Source organism: Columba livia, chromosome 3, assembly GCF_036013475.1.
Source record: "Columba livia isolate bColLiv1 breed racing homer chromosome 3, bColLiv1.pat.W.v2, whole genome shotgun sequence".
Taxonomy (NCBI): Eukaryota; Metazoa; Chordata; class Aves; order Columbiformes; family Columbidae; genus Columba; species Columba livia.
In genome coordinates, this window is record NC_088604.1 from 35,920,270 (window position 1) to 35,935,569 (window position 15,300).

The following is a 15,300-nucleotide window of genomic DNA, read 5'->3' on the forward strand; positions in this document are numbered from 1 at the left end:
AAGAGCTGTAAGGTACCACAGTCCATTTGTGCACACTAGGAGAGAAAAACAGGGTTTCTGATGGCCCCACTATGCCACCATGGAAAATCACAGTTTGTGTCAGACATCTTGGCAAGCAATAATTTTTCTGGTGCTCACAGGATGCCCCCATGCTGGGCCAATGTGCACTGCTATGCTACCTGGATCCTGGTGCTGCGTTGGCATTTCCAAAATTGCAAGAAGTCAACAAGGAGCTGTTATTAATCTGCTTTGTATGTTTCTCAGTCTCCTGTCAAACTGTCACCCAGAAAATAAGAGGTCACCCCTTTCTTTTTTTTATTTCCTTAATACTGTGTTTGTTCCCCACCACAGATCATTTCCATGTGCTAACAATGGCAGCTCGAGCCAGGACCTGTTTTGGAACCACACTGCTGTCACAAACAAGAATCACATCATGTACTTTGCCCAAATGCTTTTCTGCAACTCTCCCTTTTCTTTCATGGGTCTCCTTTTCCTGCATGGGAAGCCCTGCTTCTCCACACCCTGCACTGCTTTGGAACGACATTTCAAAGCCAAAGCAGGATATTTTGCAAAATACGTTTTTTTTTTTTTCAAAGTTAGAAAGGGGGAGCATGTAATAAGTCAAAAAAAAAAAAAAAAAAAAAGCAATTTTTCCCAGGCAAGACATTCCCTCCAGAAATACAAAAATGGTGCCTGAAGGAGGTTATTACGTAGCAGAATACCCTGCCTCCACCTCACTGGGAAGGGCAGAGAGACACTTCTGACAAGACTCCAATCTGTGCTGCCACGGCTCTTGCTGAGACCCTGCAGGATCCCCAATGCAGCCACCTGCATCAAGGGCCATAATTTCCCACAGTTGCAAGTTAACATTGGTCTTCTTGTGAGGCGAGGTAGGGACTGTGGGGCTCCAGCTCCCCCTGAGCATCACCCAAGCATTGCCAGAGTTATTTACTGCTGGGAAGGCTGGGCAGCTGCACCAAAGCAGCTGCAACCCAGTTTTAGCTCAGAGAGAGCTACAAACTCTTGCTGTGCTGGGGGGAGACTTGTTGCTTTCCTGGGAAACAGTTGCCAGAGCAGAGCAGTCTTCACTGAGCCCAGCCACTGAGGCATGGGTCTTACCACTTTCGAAGACCTTAGAAATAAGCAAGGCGTAGGAACTGGGAACCTTTTCCTGAGTAGGAAAGTGCTAGACCAGCTCCTGCTCCCAGGTTTTGATGGATTTGGAGCTCAGCTGCTGCCCCCCTTTTCAAGAGGCAGAAGCTGCCTTTTCTTCAGAGCAGCAGCTTCAGCTCTTCAATCCTGGTGAGCTCAGCAGTAGCCCAGCTGAGCTTTGAACCATAAGCTGGCTTTGTACATGGATAAAAATAGTGAGGCACAAATAACGTTAATACTGAAAGAAGGGTAACTGTCCCATTTCTGTTTTTTGTTTTACTGTGAAGCTCTCACAAGGTTAATGAGGCAGAGACTAGAAGTCCAAGAGCAAAAATGCCTTCTTAGCCACAGCACTACATGGCCCTTTGAGCTCTCATTTGTTCCTGGACAGGCTCCTTGGACATGCAAAGTTTCAGGTGGACTCTGCTAAGGAATAAGGAGAAGGCCTCCCAAAGCATAACCTCAGCCCACTACTGGGATTATAGGAAGGAGCTGAACTGGGAATGGAGCCTTCCTTTCCAGCTCTGATGTTTAAAAGTTCCCCATTGCAGTGGAAATCTTCTAAGACAGCTCATCTAAGCCAAAATACAGAGTTTGTGAAATTTCATCCTTTTGAAACAGCCCTGAGCTTGCCTCCTACTCGTACCCAAACCTAATCTTATCCTGAGCAACAGCCTCAGCCCACTCCCAGTCCAGATTTGAACACCATCTCCTCATGGACATTTCCTCTGACATGAAGGAATTTCATTGTGGTTATATTTCTGTGAATTGAAAGTACAAATGAGTGCCACAGTTCGATGAAGTGACCTGGTAAACGAAAACAGAGTGAATGGCACACTGATATTATTAGTCCATTTCTTGTTCCTCTGCTCAGGACCAGTCTTGCTTTTTGAAAACCCAGAGGTTCTTATTTATCAGCATAACATTTGTTTAATTTGCCACTGAATTCCAATGATGCTTTGCCCAGGAGACCTGTCATCCTAATGCAGAGTTTCAAATAAAGACTTATATTCCACATGCCAAATACTGCTGTCTTTCCTACTAGGATAACAGATTTTGGCTCTAGGTATACTGAATTTTATTAAGAGACAATCTGTGCTTTTTCACAGAAGGTCCCACAAACAATGCTGAATTATTTCTTAAGGTGGTGTGCAGAAGTCCTGTGTTCAAGAGGGTTGATTTTGCAACAGTCTCTTCCCAACAATCCCAGGATATCCTTCTGGCAGGAGCCCTGTGTCTCCTCTTATGGAAAAGCTTCCCATGCTAGACATTGCTCCACCAGCCATATGATGCGGTATTCACAGCACGGAAGGAGTGGTGCATTATTCCTTTTTTGATGATTACATCACACTGTGTACCCACTTGAGGCAGGTAATATATTTCTGTCTTTCTAGGATGACAAGTATCCACCAGATAATTTATGGCACTTTGTTACTCTGAAAAATTGCACTTGATTGCTGTTAAATACCACATGCCCAATAAATGTTTCTGTTCCATGCATCTTTCCAGAATCTGTCTTAGATTATATCACCTGTGTAAGTAAACAAGTAACTGTTTAAAAGTAGCTGATCCTCTGCAGACTAAGTGACTTCATTTTCCTGTTAACTGAAGTGTGCAGCTTTTCATCACTCACTACCTTCCTCACCTAAATTTCAGTCTTGCAGAAGCTTACCATTTTGTTTATGAACCATGGTCACCCTGAATGTACCCAGAGACCGCACATGCCACAGGGGCACAGGCATCCCCCCATTGGATCCCCATTGAAGTCACGTCAGGTCAAACAGAAAGCCCAAAGCAAGGTAGCAGAGCAGGCAAGCAGGCAGACAGAGGAAGAAGCCCTGAGGCTCAGCAGAATGGGTTGACCAAATAGAGGGTCACCAGGAACAGAGGAAAACCAGATCTAACTGAGGAAAATGCCAAGGCCATTTCTGCTTTGACGGCAGCTGCAAGTGTTCTGCCAACTTTAGTCTCAGGCTGCCTCTTCCTATATTTTCTGTCCCCTGAGCAACGTGCCAGGGAATGGGAGGGAAGTGCTGGGACCTTCTCTCAGCACTTCCAGCAGCTACTCCGCTTAATGGTAGTTGCCCCAGTTGCTTGTGTGCTCACATACTAAAGGCACAGGATTATCACATGCCCTTCAGAATACTACACCTGGTGAATCCACAAAACCAGAGATGAGCAAAACTGCTCTCTGCTAGTGACAGCATGCAAGTAGTAGGTCAAAAAATACCCTGTGAATGATTTAGCCATTTTGCCTCTGAAAAACTGTGATGCTGAGGTGATTTGTTTTGAAGGAGTTCTGGCATTGCTCCAAAGGGCTGCATTTTCCAGAGATGAGCTGTCCATTTCCTCTGGTCTTTTAAACATGGCTGCAGCTGAACTTGTAAGCCAGATCATCCCAATTTGTCAGGCATGAGATTATTGCTGAGTTGCAAAATGGGACAGAGAATTAAAAATAACCATGCCGGTAGACGTGAAGTCAGTTGATTTAAGGCTTAGTTAGAGGTTTATGTGTCATTTGCAAGTACTTGAGTTCCAGAATAGGCTGTTCAGTAAGTCTGTGCTGTAGGGAGCTATGCAGTACAGATCTGACTCCTTTGCTTTTCAAAGGCCAGGTTAGGATATAGAAGCATGAAAAAACACCCAGGCACTCAGTTTAGAACTGAATAGGTCGGTGGTTTAACTGTGCGTGATGAAAGCCAGTAGCGTACTTGAATATACTTAGCTCAGCTTAGCTCAAAGTAATTGTATTGCACATGTGTTAGGCTGTATCCTACAGTGCAGCACAGCAAAGACATGATCCACAAAGGCAGAAGTGACTGAATCCAGCCACATAGAAAAGACACAAGTGAAATTTCTAAAATCTAGTTTCCTATTGGTTTACTTATTTTTGCAAAATGCATTTTATAAACGTTAGCATTTTTGACTAAGGACCTGGTTAAGAAAGGAGAGATCTTTAATCAAGCATACAAGAAGAAGTAAGCAAAGTACCAGGGTAAAAAAAAAGAAGATATCATGTTCTTCCCTCTAAAACTTATCATTTTTAACATGACAACAATTTGTTTCTCAAACTATTTCTTACTTGTTCCAGCATATATGTAATTCTTCCGTTTTATCACTAAGCAAATGCCATACATTTAAGTGCATTTTGTAATCCTTCTGTACCTACTAATGACACAGGCCAGACAAACTACAGTCACATGGCAGCAGAATCTGTTCATATATCCTAAGTCCCTCTTACTTACTTTTTTCTTGTGTATTTGTTTTTATTCCTACATAAAGAAATGAGACTTTCTGTGGTCTTTCAAGACAAATTTAGTGCAGAAGATTTATATCACATATTTCTTGTGCAGAAATAGATTTACTTCACATATTTTTTGTGCAGTTGAGAAGAGGTCCCTTAATTTTGAACACTTTAGAATACATTAGCAATTAATCATAAGGCATGTATAATCTTATATATAATTTTGCATTAAGATATTGGTATTTTTTTCTTCAGTTAAAGAGCTCTTCATTACCTTTTTTATTTTTTTTCATTATATGTACATGAGGCCTGGGCCTGGGATGTGCTTGGAGCCTGTGCTCACTCTCTAGCAAACAGTGGTCCTTCAGAGGGGAAATGAGGGGTGTTTAGCTGTTAGAAACAGTTTTAATGGAGCTCATATCCTAATTCCGTCCTTCTTACTTAATAATTGCCCCATTTTTCCTCCTGTGAGCTAATATATGCCCTCTTTTGGTGGCTGAGACGCCCAAAGTGTGAAAACTAGACCTTCTACTCACCCTAGATAGTACAATTGCAGGAGTTACCATTAAATATCTGGCAGTTTTTCCTCTGCTATATCTGAAATAACCACCAAGAATTTGCTATTCTGATACTAAGGAGAGGGACAAACCCTAAGTGTTTGAGTTGGTTGGTGGTATCCAACAGGCAAAAATGTTTCAGTGCCCCTTGGAGAGGACTTAAGATTTCATAAATTTTCTGTGTAGGTTATTTCTCTTTTATATTCTTTAGTTCTTAAGGTCTTCCCCTAACCCTGGTCCTCCCCACCCTGAGCAAAGTGAACACTCATATTTCCTGCCTGTTCCTGCCAGCATCCTGGAAGCAGCATCTGCCCAACCTTAGTTTGGGGCCAGGTACCACAGCTGGGGTAGCCAGATGCTGCTAGTGCTGGGGCACCAGCAGCTCCTGGCAGAAAAGCACGTGAGATGGGGTGGCACAGAAGACGCATGGGTGGGTTATTCCAGGCAGCTTGGGTGAAAATGCATCCATTGTTCAACAGTCCCCAGAAGAGCTAATCTTGTTTCCCTGTGCCAACGGCTGTCCTATTAAATGTGTACTTTTCATAGACATAGCTCCGCAAATTTCATCTGATATGTAAATAACAGTAAAAATGAGGCCATTTATAAACACCTCCTTCTCCTTCCTCCTCTCCCTCCCTGGCTCCCAAGATATGCCTGTTGGCAGGGTGAACCCTGCCTGTCGTAGACCTTGTCCACTTCGCTCTAAACCAAACAATAAAGTAGTGAAAGGCATAATGGTGGTGACCAGCAAAACGCAAAAAGAAAAAAAAAAATACAAGAGAAGCCGCTATAAACCTATTGGTACATGTATAACTCACCCAATATGGACTAGAACCACCAAATAGATTTCTGCTATCTGGTTTCCAGTTATTTAGTGCCCTACCCTTTATGTACTCACACGTATTTTCCACAAGGTCTCCGCTTCCATTATATTTAATGTACTTCATTGATTTCAAAACTTGACATAGAAAAGGCCCCTCTGGGGCCTCACAATTATAGCAAGATCTGCAATCTCAGTATCAGCTATCTTGATAGATGCTTCCTGCCACACAGTGGGTTTCAGTTCTGTCAGACTGCTGCTATTCTGGAGTAAAATGAGGACCAAGTATGCAAATACAGCGTTGGCTTCATCTGTCTTTTCCATCTGCATTCGCACCAGCCAGGGACTTGGGTTTCTGACAGGACACCTGGGCTCTGGCATACCAAAATGCAGAGCCTGGTTGGGCAGGAAGACTTGGGGGCTGTGTAATTTCAACACTGCCTGGGTACTGGAGTAAGTCTGGTAGTTCCAGTCATGGGGAAACAATGAAGAACAAAATGGGATTTGTGTGCTGATCTCTTTTTCTGCTCTCTACCTTTCTGCTCATGTACTGTATATCAAAGTTGGATGGAGGGTTGTCATTCATAACAGTAATCTGGTGCCAATCCTGTAAAAACTTCCTTTTAACAGAGATAAGATAATGCAGTCTAACAGTTCTTTAACTAAATAGGATTAATTAGCAGGAAGGTGGCTGCTTAATTCACCACTGACCTGTAAAACCTGGTGAGAATGAGGTCACTGGACATAATAGAGCTATTTAGGAGTTTAGGTCAAACTCTAATAACAGAAAACTTCATTTAAAGGTCACTCTGATAGAATAAAATTCTGTGGTAAGAAAATATCACTTATTAAGGAGACATCTAATCTTTAAAATAGTGTGCTCTGTATGCTCAAAAGTCTGTTCATTCCAAAACAAACAATTGCAACATCTAAGCCTTCGGTCAGTGGACACCAGACTTTGACATTCAAACCCATCAAGCTTTCATATCCTTTACCCCAAATTTGTTATATAAAGCTCACTTTTTGTGACCTTAAGAACTCACACTAGCTTCAGATTATGTGAATCTTGTTTTATTTTTCCTTATATAAGAACCATCGCTTCTCTGCATATCCTGAGTAATCGTCTTGATTAAATGAAGCTTGTTTAAGGATCAGAAAAAAAATAAATAGTGCACCTATATTTCTATAGCTCCCTAATTTCCCTCCAGCTTCTACCTACTTTTTCACTTTTTTTTTTTTTCTGACAGCAGCTGTTTGCAAACGACGGTTTCTATTACTAATACACATGTGCATCTGTATCATTTCTGCCAAAACAATGTTCCTGTTTTCCCCCAGGAATATCTGATTTCTTCCTCAAAATTATCTCCTGTCTCTTCCCCACATTAAGTCAGGAATTTTGAGCTGAGTTTCAATTGATTCACCTATTATAGTGCACACCATCTTGGTCCAGAACCATGTACAGATCAGGAATACCACCTGAAACCACTCTTGGGAGCTAAGTGGACCTATTTTAAAACCTTGTGGTCATGTAAAAACCAGACACAACATCTGAGGTGCAGAACAGTAAAAAAGTGTATTGATTTTGATATATCAGGTCAATTTGTGTTTCTGCTTCCAGAGCAGAGGTATGAATGGTTACTCCTTAGCTACCCATCTGGGAACAAAAAGATTTTCCTCTTGACTTTTTTCCCCTTTTATTATTCCCTCCATCTTCAAAGCCTTCATGTAGTAACTGGCTAGTGTCCCACCTTCCCTTGCCAAGGAAGCTCGAACATATTCCTTCAGATGGCTAAAAAGGTCATTATGGTTTGAAAGAAAACATTTCTTCTACCCAGGAGCTCAGCACACCATGTCCCCATTTCTTCAGTCTGCTGCCAATACTGAGAAGTGAGATTGCTTTTCAAGCCCACAGCTCAATAACGAACAGTTTTGTGTGTCTACTACAAAAGATCAGGAAGCCAGACCCACTTTTTTATTTAATACGTGGAGCCAGATTCTCAGCTGGTATAAGCTAAGGCAGCTCTACTGGTGTGAAGAAAAATATACTGATTAACACCTGCCAAAGTTCTGCTCTACATATTATGTTTGCAGAGTAAATGGCATAAATCATGGAAACTGTACTTATTTTTTCCATTTGAGACATTCTTTCTCCAGTACACCCTGGGAAAACATTGTTGCTTTTGCTAAAGTGCTAAGAATTCAATTAAAAAAAAAAAAAAAAAGTAGGGCCAGAGTGCTTGCATGAAACTCAAAAACTTTTCTAGCACCACCGTTCATCACATTTACCTCCACAGCCACAGAGACAAGGGGATAAATTGTTCCTCATCTAGAGTTTTTCTCTCCTGTCTATTATTGCTTTAACTTATCAAATCTGGATGTATATGCGAACAGAGAGATGCACACACATATGGTACACTCTCCCTCACATTATGCACCTCTCCATTTCTCTCTGGTATACAGGGCTCAGGCTACTGGAATTCCCATTAGTTCAGTCTATCCAAATGGCCAGATGATTCATCAGTAGAAAAGGAAAACCTCTAAAATTTGCCTGTCTTTCAGGGAACTTTATTTTTTGAAAGTGTTGCACATCAAAAAATCTCCACATGTTGCTAACTTTTATTGAATTAACCCATCTTCCATAATAACAGCATAGAAACTACATTTCTGCACCTTTAAACAGGTAATGTCAAGGGGTTTTAGAGCTGAAAATTGACTCCGCTCTTTGGTCTTACATTGAAGTTCACATGTTCAGCAGTGTGCTGCTTATACAACATTTTGGAGTATGGATGCAACTTTACAAAAATGAAAGCTACTTGCTGGTAAATCATTAATGCTTTGATTCTTTTTTTTTTTTTTTTAAAGTAGGCATGCAAATCACTGCAACATTCACAGTGAGCAAACAAGTACTCCCACGCTGTGAGAGAAGATAGGGATATGTACAAGGTGATAGCACAGCTAGTTTACTTTGAACCTCAGATTAAATAAGCATTTTTACTGTTTAATGGATACCTGAGCTGGCAAAATGAGGGAAAAGAAGGGAAGGGAAGGCAAGGCAAGGCAAAGGAAATTCTGAGAAAGACTCTAAATAGTCTCTCCAGTCACTCCTGCCTGCCTGGGAGAGGGGAAGAGGGAAGTGAAGATAGAAAGGGATTCTCCCCTCATGTTGTTACAGTCTGCCCACGAGCAGAGAAACCCCTTCCAACAAACAGTGTGTTGAAATGGATACACTCCCAAGATTTCCAGTTCCTACACACAAACCTCTGCCATCCTAATAAAATAAAATAAAATAATTAAAAAACAAAACAAAACAAACAAACAACAACAAAAAACACAAACAAACAAAACCGGCAACAACAAGAATTCTCACTGCTCCAGATTAATCCTCCCCAGCATGCTCCAGTTGCTCAGGCTGCAGCTGAATAAGCTCTGGTAGCCTCAGAAAAAATCCAGGCTATGCTAGATGCAAAACAAATCCTAGCTGGGACCAGGAATTCAGAAGCAACTGAGGACTGCTGACGTGCCTAGTTCATGCAGCGCCTGATATTCAAACTAATTGCTTTCCTAATTCCCAGAGGCATCAGCAGGACTCAAACAACTTGCTGGTTTTTGGCCATCCTAGCAAGTTCATTCATGATGATCTGGACCTTGCACAATAAACTTCTGTCATCCAGGGCAGGATTATGCCCCAAACCACAGCCAGGACTGGTAAACTGGATCGCCTAATGGGAGACCTCCTGCTGATGTCACCCAGACTCACAGAATCACAGAATGTCAGGGATTGGAAGGGACCTCAAAAGATCATCTAGTCCAATGCCCCTGCTGGAGCAGGAACACCTAGATGAGGTTACACAGGAATGTGTCCAGGCAGGTTTTGAATGTCTCCAGAGTAGGAGACTCCACAACATCCCTGGGCAGCCTGTTCCAGTGCTCTGTCACCCTCACTGAGAAGTTTCTTGTTGGACTCTTCTCTGTGTGCTCAAACATCTGTACAGCCCCCACAAAAGCAAAGATTCCCACCCACCTCTGGCATGGCCCTTGCCTCACAGATGCCCTCTCAGTTCCCTGAGAATCCGTGTGCTCCACCTGGGCACTGTCAGGGCACAGGTGCAGCAAGTAAATACTCAGTGTCTAGGGAGACCTGGTGGGAAGTTTGGACCTCCATGGTGGTTTACCTTCAGAGCCATGCAGCTGTTTGAAGGTCACTGCTCCAACTCTTTCACAACCAGATCTATTTTTTTTTCTTCCCTGCTGCCCAGGAAATATTACGTTTGAGGGCTCAGTCAGCACCAAAGTTTTATTTGTACATTCTATTATTCCCCCTCGTTACCCAGTTCATGTTTTCCTCCTGCTGTTTCTTTGCCCTCATGAACTCAGAAGCCTGGAACTAACACTTATTTCAAAAGTGGTGGTACAGCTATCAGCTGAAAGCAAGTTTTTTTTCCAAGCCTTGAACATCTGTCAGCAAACATTATGGAGGAGTGATTGTTGCCCTAACAAGTTGTGTGGAAAAACACAGTGGTGCTGCTCTCCCCTCCCCACAATCTTCCTCAGATTTGATAAAACCAGGCCTGCCCTTCACCTAAGGCCTATGAAATGGGTGAATAGGAATCTTTGTTAAATGAAAATGAAGGGAAACATTTTAAGGAGTAGGACGTACAGCTAAAGGGACTACAAGAAAAAACCAACAACAACAAACAAACAAAAACCAAACCTGTTCTGTCTAGCTTAAAGGACAGAAATTATTGTGGCAAATGCTACTATCAAATCTACAAGACATAACCTCATTTATTATTAATCGTATTGTCACTGATGAGAAAATGAATGAAAGTAGTAAACAAAATCAAGTTTCAAAAGAGGAGTCCTGAAAATAGATGTGTGACGTACCCCTCTGGGCGTGTGCTGGCGGCTTGCAGGACCAGTTCTTGCCCAACACCTTGCACATGAGAACCCCCAGTGATGAAAGATCATCAGAACGTACAGACCTTTAACGTGTCTGCTGACACGTGTCTTAGGTTAGCCTTTCGTTTACTTCCCTCTTTTAGTTGGATATACAAGGTGCAAAGAAATAAGCTGCACAAGTTATTAGACCCAGGAGAATAACCTGATCTCAGGTGCTGGAGCAATCCTGGGTTTTAACTGTGAAGTATTTGACTAAGTATAGTTTATTTAACCTTGAGGACCTTTCATGAAGGTGCTCTGTGTTCTGCTGCAGCAAAGGGAAAGTAAACATTGTTCCTTTATTAAAATCATTTATTCTAGTGAGTGTCTTTCCTTAGGGTATAAGTGACCCGTACCCTTCAGGCATCACTTCTTATTGCACATGCACGATGATTTTGCATTTGAACAGCAAGTGTTTTGATTTAAAAGAGAGATTTCCCCCAAATCCAGGGCAGCTACGGCAGGTCCACAGAGTACTTTGTGCCTCCTCCTCCCTGTTTACAGGTATGATCCAAAGCACACTAAAAACAGTGAGTGACTTCCCATGCACTCTGTTGGGCTTTAGAGCAGGAAAACTACACATTTGTCTCTTTGACTCCCCAGTGAATTCAGCACCAGACCTTCCCAAAATCGAAAATTGCCTAAAACAGGTTGACTGAAACTTGCACGATCTTGGCTTGAAGCAGTCATCTTTGCCACACCAGTAGACTAATGGGAGAACTTGATGCTCATGGTGTTTTTACTGATAAATATTTGCTGGCATGAACAGTGTAATCCTCAGAAGCTGGCTTGCTGAGCCGCAAAATGTTTGCAGGGTCAGGGGAACTCTAATAGGGATTGCTGCTCCTCAAGGATACAACAAGAGTCGGGACTATGTGGAGATAGCAATGGTGAAGGGAAGTGTCAGGGAAAGAAGGTGGAATGGTGGGAAGGGAAAGGATAATCCCAACCATGTTCATTCCCCTTCTCACTTAGTTCTGTAACTGGAGTTCTGTTGTACCAGCAAGGTCCACCCACTCTCATTGCTCTCTGTGTCCCAGTGCCAGAGAAGTACTAGCATTAGTAGATAACATATTTGTTTTGAATTGCCTGTGCCATAAATAATACAAAGACATGTTACTATGTTCTGGGACTGAGTCTCTCCATTTACTAAAATAACAGCAAAAAAGGAAGAGGAAAGATGTGACAGTTTCACCCACACAGTGTGCCTTCACACCACTTGCTCCCTTTTTCCTGCACCAGAAAGCATCAAGCTTTGACTGGATTTCTATTCTAGGTGCCAGATTAGACCTGTAGCAGTGCTGAAGATGTTCAGACTGTGCCTGTGCTGCATGGCCTGCGCCCAACACTGGTAAGTGCTGCTCCACCTGAGGTGGAGGTTCGAGCACTTCGGCAACTCACTTCTGGGGCAGCACCAGCAGCTTGGTGCTCGCGCCTCTGAGTTGGTAACTCGTATGCCTTTTCCATCAAATTTTCTTAGCCTCTACATGTGATGTAGCAGAGTCAAATGCAAACAGCATTTCCAGGCCAGGTCATCAATCCATTCCTTCCTTGTCCCGCTGAGGTGCACATATAATGCCGTTACAGTATCTGTGTTTCCAAAACTACTTTGCCTTTGGTTGTTATGCTGAGCTTTCCAGCCAAGGTAACACTTGACTCCACGTGAGCGGTCCTTCAGCTGTCAGGCAGAGCTGTCCTCAATAGGAGCAAACAGAGCCTTCTTTTATGCCTGCATTCTCAACCCTTCCTCAGCAGGCAGAACAGAAAATGTGGCTTTGGTATTTTTTTTCCATGAAGTCTTAAATGCCAAAATAAATTCTAGGAAAAGTTAAATTTGAAAGGCTCTGAAGGGTTGACAAAGCTGTTCTCCCCCATCTTCTACTTGCTCCCAGAAAGATGAGACCTGAATTTTTACATTGGATGCCAGAATCAGTTTTATTCAGCAGAAGCCTTTAGACTGAGAGAAAAATGCAAATTCAGACAGTTTTCTGCATGAGAAAAAGTGAATCATTGCTGCCTTTATTGCTCATTCCATTTATTAAAACTGCTGGGCCAAGATTTATTTGTAATGAACTCTGATCACTCACAGCCAGTGATTTCACAATTCGTGTTAGTACCGTAGGCATTTGTTGTACTGCAAACAGCTCATTTGCTTATTTTCTGGAAGTATATTTTTTTAATCTGCCTTGAAATTGGTCACACAGACCTCTATGGGATTTTTCAAGCTAAGTATTTTTGTTCCCATGGATAGAGGCTATATGTCAAAACCCTTTATTGTCACCAAAGACAAAACCAAAGAACCTCTCTTATTCTGCTAAGTCTTTTCTTGTTCTTTTGTTTGTTTGTTGTTTTTTTTTTGTGGTTTTATTTTTTTTTATGTTTACTGTGCCTTACTGTGATTCTGTGATTCTGTGACATCCTGCCTTACTAAACCATATTTCATCCTTCTGTTTTCTCTGATATGAATGTGTGTGTAAGGTAAACAACATACGTTACAGATGGGAAAAGATAACACATAAATCAAACTGTATGCCAAAACAGAGACACTCATAATGAAGGTTGTAGAACCATGTGTCTGCACTGTATCTTTTTTTTTTTTTTAAAAAAAAAAAGGGGGCTGTGAAGTAGAAATCAATGGGCTTGGTCTTTAACCAAAAAAGCTAAAATGCTTTAAAAGCTTTTCAGTGGAACTGGAGCTTTTGGACTGGCTGTTCAAATGGCAAACTGTATATTAAAGAGTGCCAGCACAAAAAATGAACCCTCTTGCCCATTTTTTCTGGGATTTTGTTCTTGGTTTTTCCCTCATAAGTATTTTACATTTTAGAAACACAATAAATGGCTCATCAGGAAATGCACTTCAGGGCAATTATTGCATGCTTCAGGTGGTGTAAGCAAAGCTATAATCAGACATAAATAGGCTGAATGTTGTGTATTTTGCTTAATGGTATGGATAAGCCTTTAAAAAAAAAGAATGAAATAGGCGCCTTATCAGCTTGGAAAGAGATGTGCCCTAGGGTTTGTAACTCTGACAGATCTTAGGCAGACAAACAAATTCTTCATCTGTCCCACAACCATAGAGTCTGGCTGAGGATATTTTTCCGGCTTCTCGCTTGCAGAGCAAAGCAGAAAGGCTGCAGCCAGCTCCTTCGCTTTCTCCCTGTGTTCCCCGGGATCCAGGACAACTCCAGAGGGGCGTTTACTTTGGTTTTCTGAAACAATTTTAAAACAGCTGCTTGAAGACAACTGAGCAAAGTGTTACAGAAATGGCAACCGGGTGGGGATCACATCGTGTGGTGCTGGCACCTGATGCCCATTTGGGACCTGGCTGCAGGTGCTGCTGGAGCAGCGGTGAAAGCCCCCAGCTCAGGGTGGGTGGTCAGTGCGGGGCTTTGCTCACAGCCCAGGTAACCCTGTCTCAGTATCCTTTTCCTCTCCCAGGCAGCTTATGAAAGGCACATCACTCTTTAAAGAAATTAATTGTACTACATATCTGTACAAAGCACTGCTTTAAGAGGAGTTTCTTGCCAAGCCTCCCCTACTTCTTTTACCTTGCCTTCTGGTATGACACAGCCTCATCTTACTTAAGAAACCATGGCAATTGGATAATTCTGTACAGCTGCTGTATTTTAGTTATTCTCCTCACCTTTTTTCCTTGTTTACTCTCTCAGTGACTGTGTTGAGGCTGCCTGAACAGCTGACAGAAGTGGTATCTAATGGTGTAACAGAAGGAGGACAGGACAAGCACTTGGGTTATTCATCTCCTTGCCTACTTGGAGGCTGAACTGTAGCCAAGATACAAATTTGGGGGATGTTGGATTTTCTATGTCCTCTGCCTCCACAGTTCATTTAAATACCTGTTTGCATCCCCATAGACTTCAGCATTAATAATGTCAACCAGTTCTGTGAAATAATAGGTATCCACTAGTAATTTGAATAAACTCTTAGGGAATGTAACTGCAGTCCCAGCCTCCCTGTGAGGAGCCTGGCTTCAGCTAAGCCTCAAGCGGTGATTTGTCCCCTCTGCATCTGGGAAGATGGGCTGGAGTGACACTGGGAGCAGAGAGAAGTTTCCAGCTTGCCCCTGAGCTGTGATGGGGTATGGCCACCTTCTTAGTGGGCTGGGTTTCACTCTCCCTTTGACACCTGCCCATCACCCCGAGATGCACAGACCAAAACCAGGTACCTGGCAGTTTTAGCTTGTGACTTGGGCTTTCTACTAGTTTACATTCACCTAATGCTACCAGCACAGTCAATTACTTCAAAAAGAAAATAAAACTTACAAAAAAATTAAAATACTTAAAATCCTATGTAAGAGAAATATTTACACAGCAGAAACTTATTAAACAGATAGATCCATCTATCTAAACCACTAATATTTGCTTTTGTAAAGTAGTACTCTAGCACTTCAGAGATTTGAAAAAAAAACCCACATGTTGGCAGCAAAATTCATGGTTGTGCTTGTACTATAGAGAATAGTGACTGTTTCCAGACACCAAATCAGAGACACTTCTCTGTTTTTCTTTTTAATATCACTGCTTAAGGATATCACTTGATATGGGAATACTTGCACATGGCTAAAATTCTGATTC